Consider the following 10,908-nt stretch of genomic DNA (forward strand, 5'->3'; position numbering starts at 1 on the left):
GGCATATGCATATCTTTTTTTTTTTCTGTTCACCTATAAACCATGGCGAAGGTCAAACTTGTAGAAAATAAAATTCCATGTAAATACCAAAGATAGGTCCCCTTAGGGTTCCATCCTCCCTTCTCTTTCTGTGAATCCAAGCAAGCTCCTCTCTTTCCTTGGAAATGGAGCCTGGCAGAGGGCACAGAAGGAAGCAGGAGGCCAAATGCTCCTCTCTCACTGGTGCTCTGGGTTAGAGGTTGGTGAGTTGTTCAAGATGCCAACAGCAGCTTCCAGACACTCTCTAACAACCCGAAAGCCATGTCATACCAGGTCTCAGCTTCAAGTGCAGGAGTTGCAACTCACTGTAGGGAGCAGGAGCTGCCAGGAGTCCGTGCACTCACATGGGGTAATTGAGCACAACATCCTGTTTGGCGAGTTCCAGCAACAATAGGATCATCGAAGAATTTGCTTATGTTCACATCTTCACTGAGGCCCTTCCTACGACAAGTTTTGATCATGAATTCCCGGGCCAGGTGAGGAGCCGGCTGTGGCTCCAAAGGGCGAATGACAATGCTCTTGTCCAGAGGATCACCAGGGACAATCTGCCAATGGTGGAAGACAGACAGAGAAAAGGCCTGTCCCCGGGTGTGAGTCCGGAGATCAGTTTCAAAGCCAAAAGAGTCGATGGCTGGGATAAAAGCTTTGATGGTGTACAGAGGGGAATCTGGGATGGGTGCATCCCGAGTCACGTGCCCTCTGCGCCTGGCTAGGACAGTATAAACCACAGAGATGCAATCTGCAGGCGCCTGGACCTCTACAAAGTAGTAAGGCTCCATCAGACAACGAGTGGCCATGAGGAAGGCAGAGTAGACAACTCTCCTGGCTGTGGGGATGATCTGGCCCCCGCTGCAGTGCAGGGGCTCCTGGGCAACCACTGCATCCAGAATCTTAAATTTGACGTTCTGAATCAACTCATCACAGTGGGGCCCCTCCCTGGTTCCCCACTGGAAACCTTGAACGATTCTGCCCTTCACTGAGCCAAGAAGAGCCTTGTCAACCTCGGAGGGTAGAGTATCATCCACCAGAATGTTGGGGCCAGTGGCATCAGGGCCAAAAGCCCAGGTGGAACGGGCAGCCAGCAGATCCCAATCATACTTGGTCTGGAAGAACTCTCCTAGCTTCTTTCTGTTCCATGTAATCTGGACCACCTCATTCTCTATGTCCTCTGCCAGGCCCTTCTCAAGAGGCTCATCAATCATGGTGATCTTGTTCTTATTAGGTGTTTCAGCAAAGCACTTGAGGGAGGATGTTTCCACCACCATCTCACAAAATGTGACAACTGGGTCAGCCACCTTGATGTCTATCTCCAAGTACATCTTCTGTAGATCATGCATCACACAGTCTAGGTAGAGCTCCCCGGTGCCCAGAATCACATGCTCGCCAGAATCCACCTTGGTGGTGAGGGATAGATAGCTCTTGTTAACCTTGCACAGGCCATCAAGCATCTTGGGCAGCTCTGAGGGGTTGACTGGCTCCACAGCAATCTTGATAACAGATGTGGCATTGAACTTCAAGGGCTGGAAAATCTGAGCCTCCTCATTGCCTCAGGGTTCAGTTATGGTTGCTGTCTTCACAACTGGTTGATCAACACCTTCAATCAGAACCCAGTTGCCAGAGGAACATGGCTCACCTCAATGTGGTACCTGGCCACAGAGATCCAAATGTGGCCCACAGTACATATCTGGGAGTCTTCCTCATCCTCCAGGGTGTAGTTCTCCCCGAGTACCTTCACAGGCTGCCCAGCATGAATGGTGCCACTCAGCACCCGGCCAAAGGCATGAAACTGAACTCCATCATTTGTGCTATGTACATCTTAGTAGTGTGGCACCTCAGGGCGCCATCAGGGTCACAGTCACTCATGGCCTCACCGAGGTTGGAGTCCACACCGTCCGTGTAGGTGTGCTCAATCTTGGGCTTGGTGCCCACCTTTGGAGAAGGGATATGCTGCACACACGTGTCCACAAAGCCTGTGAACTCACCAAAGAACTTTTTGCAGACCAGCCTGAGCAGGAGGCAGATGTTCAGTTTCAGCTCCTCCTTCGTCAGGTGGATGTCAAGCTCGTCCAGGGTCCGTGGGAGGCTGGTGTCCATATCACCTACAACCTGGGCGAGGATCTTATAAAGGGGCTTCAAGATAAACTCCACAAAACTTCTCTGGGAGCTACTAGTTGGGGCCTTTTTGGTGAACTTTCGCATCTTAGGGTTGAAGTAGATGTCACCCCAGAGCCTTTTAGCAAATTCTTGGTAATTAATGTCACCAAAGGTGTCGGTGTAGATCTTGGCAAAGGAGCCCAGTTTGAAGCAGATGCTTTACTGGGAGCCGGAGAAGCAGACATTACCCAGGAGTGGGAAAACATCAGGTTCTCATCAGTGGAATACATGCTTATTAATCCATTGACCTCAACCACAATGTGGCGCAGCTTGTAATATGCATCAGTTGGAGGCAGCTTCAGCTCCAGGATCAGCTGGTCAATCTTGTTGATGCACACAGTGACTGCCAGCCTCTCCTGTACTGCGTGCTTGATCAGCCGCTCTGTGTTCAGCATCACCCCCTCCGCAGCATCAATGAAAAGGACCACTCCATCTGAGATACGCAAGCCAGCTGTGATTTCTCATCAGAGAAATTCACATGTCCTGGGGTGTCCATGATATTGAAGAGATAAGATTTTCCTTTGGTGTCTGGCAAGACCACTGTCACAGGAGTGCTTTTGATGCCAACACCTCTCTCTTTCTCTGTGAAGAGGATGTCAGTATAGCACAGATCTTGGTCATAGCGCTTTCTGATTTCCGGGTGAGTCTGCTCAATTAAACAATCTACGAAACATGTCTTGCCATGGTGGAGATGTCCACAAAGCATCACATTTCTGATGAGCTCTGAGTTATCCATCAGATCTGCCAAGAAATCCATCTCATATACCGTAACAGGTAATGTCTGCTCCATCAGAGTGAATTTCTTGGTTTTTACTGGCTTAATAATGGGTTCTGTGAGAGGCTGAGTGTCTTCCTCTTGAACTATGGTCTCCACCACAGGGCCATACACCTCCTCAGCTGTTGGGTAATACTTCTTGTCCTCCTGCAGCACCACCTCCATCCCAGGGTGGTCATCTTCATGATCCCCTGTCATTGTCGTCATCATCATCATCCATCTCATCAAGATCTTTGGTCTCTCTACCCAATTCATCATCATCTTCTTCAGAATCAAGCTCTGTTCCAATATAATTCCCAAACTCATCATATAAGTCGGTATCCATGATTCTCCCACCTACTCAGCTGAGAGTTCCTAGGCCACATATCTTTTTAATTAAACTAAGCAACGTATTTACTTCAAGTATGTAAAGACCAATGCTTTATCATAAAGCATAACTCTCAGACTTAACAAAAGAAAATCAGAACCTTCCATTATTTAAGACAATACATTTTTGCACACAGTGGTGGCCAGACTTGTTTTTTCCTAGAGAACAATCATAATAAGATGATAAGTATTATAATTTTTCTGTGGCTGTTTATATTTCTGGGTCTCTATCATGTACTAAATATTGTGCTAAAGATATCTACATATTTTATGTAATTTAAGTCTGACTTGAATCTAGTTAATTGCAGAAACTCTCTATATCCTCATTTTTAAATTGAAGAGATGGATACTCAAAAAAGTTTAACAGCTTGTGCAAAGACAGCAAGTAACTCTTAAGACAGGATTAGAAATCAAGAAGTTAGATACTAGGGTCCATAGTCCTAAGTCCTTTACTGACTGTCCAGCTAAACTGATTTATTCTCCCTGCAGGCAATGGAAACATACTCAAAAGAAAACACTAGCTAGCATTCCTGATCTAACTTTTCCCAACAATATTCAACTTTAATTTTTTTAACTTTAATTTTAAGTTCAGGGCTACAGGTGCAGGTTTGTTACATAGGTAAACTTGTGTCACAGGGGTTTGTTGAACAGATTATTTCATCACCCAGGTATTCAGCCTAGTACCCATTAGATATTTTTCCTGATCTTCCCCCTCTTCCCACCCTTAACCTTCTGAAGGGCCAGTATTTCCCTCTTTGTGTCCATGTGTTCTCATCATTTAGCTCCTACTTATACATGAGAACATGTGGTACTTGGTTTTCTGTTCCTGCATTAGATTGTTAAGGATAATGGCCTGTAGGGAAGCCTACATTTATTTTAAATGCTTGAAAATCGTTTATTCATTTATTTACTCATTCATGAGGTACCACACTTATTCTATGTGTCATGCATTGTACTCAAAGTTAGGAATACAAAGAAAATCATTAATTACTTATTATAGCCTGGTGCAAAAGTAACCGCTCTTTCACTTTTCGTGACAAAAACTGAAATTACTTTTGCATTGACCTGATAATGTGTCTTGTTCCATAGGAGTTCACTCTCTAGTTGGAGAGGTAGTTTGGTAAACAAGACATATTACAATGCCCTGAAAAAAGTAAAACCTACAACTCAACTCCACCTCCACTGTCAGTGAAAATATTCCTACAACCGTTACCAGAGGGGGAAGAATATTCTAGGTTGAGGGCTAGCATATGTTACATAAGATCATTAATAGTTCCGGGTGCCTGACTGTAAGGAGAAGGTATGTGTGTATGTGTGTTTGAAGTATTGGGTGGAAGCTCCAGTGGAAAAGAATAGAAATGATGAGTCACAAGATGTAGTCAGAACAAAAGTTTTTTTTTTTTTTTTTTTGGTCATTGTTGTCTGTAGCTATTTTAGTGCCAGGAATATATGGCCTTAAACACAAAATATTAATCTTTTAACTTGCTTTTTAACTGATGGCATGAAAAGCAAGCGTCCTTAACTCATCATAAGATCTCACACCATCTCTACCTGCGAGAGATAACAATAAGACTAGAATACAAGACAAGGATGTCACATTACGTAGTATCGTAGTCATTTCATACATTGACATAGCTGCTCAATACATACTATGGAATATGTAATATTATTGATGACCAGTTCCACTCCAGGCCTATCTTCTAGAAGCTCAAAACTGTCTTTGTTGCAGCCACAGTGCAATTCTGACCCAGTGGTAAAACTACTCTGTGTTCTGAGTGAGATATGTAAGTCTGTTTTATGTCCTTCAAGTCTTTCAAGTTCAGGGAGTTTACAGTGTTCTCATTGCAATGAAGAGTGGAGCTTGCTGTTACAGCGTGGAGTGTGTGAGATGATTCACAGGAGCCATAACCAATGCTGTTCAGAGAACTTGTCTTCTATAATGAGCATTTATGGAAAATGAAGATATTAAATACAGATTCTCCAAAGAACTTGACAGCTCAAGTTGAATTAATTTTAAATAAATCACCTAAAGTTTGTGTCAGACTCAGACCAATTAAACACAGGAAAAATGTGCTTGAATATCAGAATGAAATAAAGATGGAGTAAAAATATTATAAGTAGATATAATTTATGTAGTTATTAAGAAAGATAATATAAATTAGGACTGCGATCTGAAAAGGTAGTTAGTGTAAATAGCATGGGTTTTGACGTCACATAAATCTCAGTGTTATTTAATGGATCCACTCTTATATGAGTAACCCCCGGTAATTAGTTTAACTTCACTCAGTCAAAAAATCTCAACTTTCAGTTACAAGATGAATATGTTCTTGAAATCTAATGCACTGCATGACGACTGTCACTAATTATATTGTATATTATAATTAATTATATGAAATTTGCTAAGAGATTAGGTTTTAAGTGTTCTCTCCATATATACACACAAGCATGTGCACACAGACACATACACACTTGTAACTATGTGAAGTAAGGGATATGTTAATCAGCTTGATTGTGGAATTATTCCACAAGTAATACTTATATCAAAATAGCACATTGTATGTCTTAAATATATACATTTTTTTCTTATTAATTTTATTCAATAAAGCTGGAAAAAACTGTCAACCATACCTTTTTTTTTTTTCTCCAAATCATTGCATTATGAAATTTACTATACTTTTTTTGTTTTGGTGCCAGGAAGGAGGTAGACAAAGAATGGTGTGAAATTTCAATAGGAACACATCTATGTGAAAAGAATCAGGAATGGAATACCAATTTTTTTTCTCCTTCAACACCTGTGTAATAATAAAGAAAACAAAAACAGCAATATTTGAATGCATAATGGCAGAAAAATGTCATGAATTGGATAGTGGTATGAATTTGTAGAACTTGGATGCATAAGGAATTCTGTATATTATATATAGTAAATAAAAACAAGTTTACATATTTAAGGAAAGCTTCAGAATACAAAATATGGAGTCTACAAACTGCCAGAGAGGAAAGATAGATAATTCACACACAAAAATGCTATTAGATTGACAAATTTTACAAAAGCCAAAATAGAATCCATGAAACCTTTAGGAATAGTAAATTAAAGTTGTTGAGAAGAAAAACTAAAAAGAAACAAAAAGAAATATCATCACAATTCAGAACTGAAATGCAAATATCCAATGAACATATGAAGAGGTTGTAAATCTCAGTGCATTAATGATGGAGATTGTAAATTTCAATCAAGAAGAGTATGATGAAAGTAAAATTGAGGTACCCCTGTTAAACAAAATTATGAGAGGCCATTGTTTTGGACTGAGGCCTTGCACACAAAACCCCAGCAGAACAGACCAAACCAAAGTGGAGGTACTCATGTCAAGTCAAGTGCCACATAATCTAACTGAAACCTACAGGAAGCAAGTAAATCCCCAGGCCACTGTTTTTCTGAAATTTGGAGATTCACAGCAATCAGTCAGAAAAATCCCAGTCTACCTGACTCAGCAGAGTAAGACATTTATTTCCCTCTGCTTTGCATCTTATATGAAAAGTAACCTCTAGTAACTTGATATCCACTTTTTTTTTTTTTTTACTATTCTTTTTTCTTGTTCCCACCTTCCAAAATCCAACTCTTCTGTCACGCCAGGCAAAGCACTTATTCTATTTATTACAATGAAGTGTTGCCTATTTCTAGAATAGCAAATAAAAGCCAATGAAATGTTTAAACTTAATTTGCTGTAATTTTGTCTTTTGCCCAATTCTGGCAACTTATGAAGGGACTCCAAGGACACCCCAAGATCCCGTGGGGAATGCAGGTGAGGCACTGCTGACTGCCTTTTTGAGGATTCCTCTCCAAAATCTGAGGGTTGTGAAATCTTCTTGAGTTCAAATTCTGCTCTCTCTGCCTTGAGCCCCCTGATATTTTTGGCTTTTGAATCCAGTGCTTATTTGTGTTGTGAGAGAGTGTGTGATTTTGTTGTACCAAGAGCACATGACCTTCTGGGGGTTTGCATGGTAATTGACGGGTAACTGACAGTCACTAGAACTTTGAAGGTAATGGATGGCAGTTCCATTAAGTTGCTATTAATGCATGAGATGTGTGAATCCAGCTTTCAGAAATTTACCAAAATTTGAGTTTTCTCCTTTTCTTGTTTTTGTTTTGCATGTTTAGATAGGGGGAAATTATTGGCTAAGCTGATCAAAGGAAATCTTTGAGCCAACACATAACTTGAGTGGTGGACAAGAGGCAGTCACCTAAAAGCTGTTAGATCACTAGTCAATTAAAAATATGACTCGCATGTTAAGATAAGCTGGGTCATTAAACTCTAAAGGTGACACCAGTTTACCTACCAGTCTCAGGAAAATTTCTGTACAACAGAAGAACACTGTAAAAACATTACAGGACCCTACTCGATGGTGTTTTCTTTTTAGCCTTTTATTTTGGCTCTAAGACACCCAAGATTCAATGTAAAAATAGAATTCTTAATATTTAAAGAACTGAATACTCCAGCTTCTGGCTATACCTGACCTTTACATGTGTACGTATTAGGCCACAGAAGCTGCAAATACATACAAAAATGGCAAACATTACTAAGGATAATTTAGAATTACAATGGATATTATGTTGGACATTCCAAATGGTCAACGTTGTTCATCTAAGGCATGTGTTTTAAAATACAACTCCTATTGTAAACAGTGCTGCAATGAACATTCGTGTACATGTGTCCTTATAGTAGAACGATTTATAGTCTTTTGGATATATACCCAGTAATGGGATTGCTGGGTCAAATGGAATTTCTATTTCTAAGGCCTTGAGGAATCGCCACACCATCTTCCACAATGGTTGAACTAATTTACACTCCCACCAACAGTGTAAAAGTGTTCCTTTTTCTCCACATCCTCTCCAGCATCTGTTGTCTCCAGATTTTTTAATGATCGCCATTCTAACTGGCGTGAGATGGTATCTCAATGTGGTTTTGATTTGCATCTCTCTGATGACCAGTGACGATGAGCATTTTTTCATATGATTGTTGGCCTCATATATGTCTTCTTTCGTAAGACCTGGAATCAACCAAAAGGCCCATTGATAATAGACTGGATTGGAAAAATGTGGCACATATACACCATGGAATTTTATGCAGCAATCAGAAATGATGAGTTTGTGTCGTTTGTAGGGACATGGATGAATCTGGAGAACGTCATCCTCAGCAAACTGACACAAGAACAGAAAATGAAACACCGCATATTCTCACTCATAGGTGGGTGATGAAAAATGAGAACACATGGACACAGAAAGGGGAGTACTAAACACTGGGGTCTATTGGGGGGAAAAGGGGAGGGCCAGTGGGAGGGGGAGGTGGGGAGGGATAGCCTGGGGAGAAATGCCAAAAGTGGGTGAAGGGGAGAAGGAAAGAAAAGCACACTGCCATGTGTGTTCCTACGCAACTGTCTTGCATGCTCTGCTCATGTACCCCAAAACCTAAAATCCAATAAAAAAATTAAAAAAAAAAATACAACTTTTAAATTAGGTCCACCCAGGGGTACCTATTTTAATTGCTGTACAAAAGCTTTTAAAAATATTTCAAAAAATTTTTGCCTCTTCAAAAGGCTTCTTACAAAAAGTAAATGAAAAGATAACGAAATTAATTGATTAGAAAAATTGAACCTGCTAACTTTTTCAGTGAGTCACTATTCTACCCCAAAGGGAAAAGGAAAGCTAGATAAAGTATTTATAAAGGCTAGACCTTAGGCAAAAATAGTTTTCTTTTTTAACCGCTTTCACACCCTAGTTCAGGGCTGTCTATGCTGAATTCAGGCATAGAAAATGTCCTGCTTATTCATATACTCCTCTTTAAACTCAGTAATCCAGTTAAGAAACTAAAGCTCAATTTAAAAGGAAACTTGTACAGATTGTAATGAGTAAACTAACTGACAATCACTTAGGATAATACTCATGCAGGTCAATCAAGAAATGGGCAATGGTCCCTTGACGCAGTCTCATTTTGGAGTGGATAAACTGGTCAGGGGTAAAGAAGAGAAATATCCTTAGAGTAAATAATTTTCTTGAAAAGATGAATGGCTCTGAAAGATAGAGGAGGGTTTGTGGAAAATTTGGGTGTGATGGTAAATGTTTCATGAAAATTTTCATGAGCAACTCAAGCACAATTATTAAGAACAAGTAAGTTAGATAAATGTAAATGGGATAAAATTTTATCAATGAACCTTTTATGGTTTCAAAAATATTTTTGGCAACTTAAAGTTTTAAATTTATATTATATTAAGTAAGAGCTATTCATTTAACGTCTGAGTTATTTCTAAGTAGGTTAAAAAGCTGAAATCTTAATTGCTAAACATATATTAAAGTGTATGTGTTTTGGAATCATGTTTATGTAGTGTAGATAAGTTAAATACATTTGGGTCTGTTAATAGACATAAAAAATTATATTCTGAAACAACATATATTTCTAGAAATTATGATTATATTAGCAAGGCTTTGACTGAGATGTCATATTTGAGAAAGTGGAGAGGATACCTGGCTTCAAGGGTTCCCAGCCTTACAGCGAATAGAAAAATTGCACTTATTGGTAGAACCCCAGGATATTTCAGAAAATTCAAAAAGATAATAATTCACCCTAATATATCAATACTACAGGCAAAGTCTGAAGTCTGCTTTGGTTTGGCTTTCTAAACTTGAGACACTTTTAAAAGTCTAATCTGGGATTCCTTATACAAAATTCCAGCAAAGCCAACTTAAAAACAGCCTATGTGGTCAATCACGATTCTTTCTGCACTTACTTAAATAATTAAGCCAAGTTTGATGAGATTAAACTTGTTTTTAAAACAATTAGTTTACTGATTCTCTTAGATTTGTGTAGAAATAATCATGACTAGAAAAAGAAAAATTAAGTTTCAGAAGAAAACTATAGTATACCTGTTATTAGATTCTAACCCTATTTGTTGCTTTTAAGTTTTTATTATCGACCTGTAGACTGGATTGGATCCTAAATTCTTCTAGGTTTCTCCAATCCAGTTTTTTTGTTTTACTTTTATGACTTGAAATCACTAAGAACAACAACTACTTTATAAGTTGGAGCTGGATAACTCAATGTAAATTTCAAAGGACAACCCTTGTGCCTGATGTGTGAGCCACAGAAATATATAATGTTATAACCAGAGACAGTCAAACTTGCACAGAAAGGCACAAAGTTGATGATGTCATGTTGTGGGCAGCTTTTCCCAAGACATTGGAACAAGACTTCCCATCTTAATGAGACTATAATTCTTCTAAACTTTTTCTTTGCTTGTGCATACGTCTTTCACTTGTCAGAATAACCCTATAGTTAGTATTTTAAAATTCCTAGCTTCTATAAGTAACTTGACCAATGGCAAATGAAGGGACAATATGGGTTTAGAATTTTAATGGTATCGTTGTCACTCCATAATCAGTCAGAAGCAGAACATTGGTTCACTCTCCCTAACCTACAACATAGGTTAAGGAGAATATTGCCAGGAAGCATTAACCCTTCTGGATAAGCATTATTTTTAAGACAACTTTTCTCATGGTGTGGAGTAGGTAGAAGTGAGTCAAGGAT

At 39.3% G+C, this 10,908-nt stretch overlaps 1 pseudogene; it reads right to left on the reverse strand.

The window, feature by feature from the left end:
* Positions 1-379: 379 nt before the first annotated feature.
* On the reverse strand, positions 380-3,329 carry LOC100399013 (116 kDa U5 small nuclear ribonucleoprotein component pseudogene; annotated as a pseudogene).
* Positions 3,330-10,908: the final 7,579 nt, after the last annotated feature.

Source organism: Callithrix jacchus, chromosome 14 (assembly GCF_049354715.1).
Source record: "Callithrix jacchus isolate 240 chromosome 14, calJac240_pri, whole genome shotgun sequence".
NCBI classification, from domain to species: Eukaryota; Metazoa; Chordata; class Mammalia; order Primates; family Cebidae; genus Callithrix; species Callithrix jacchus.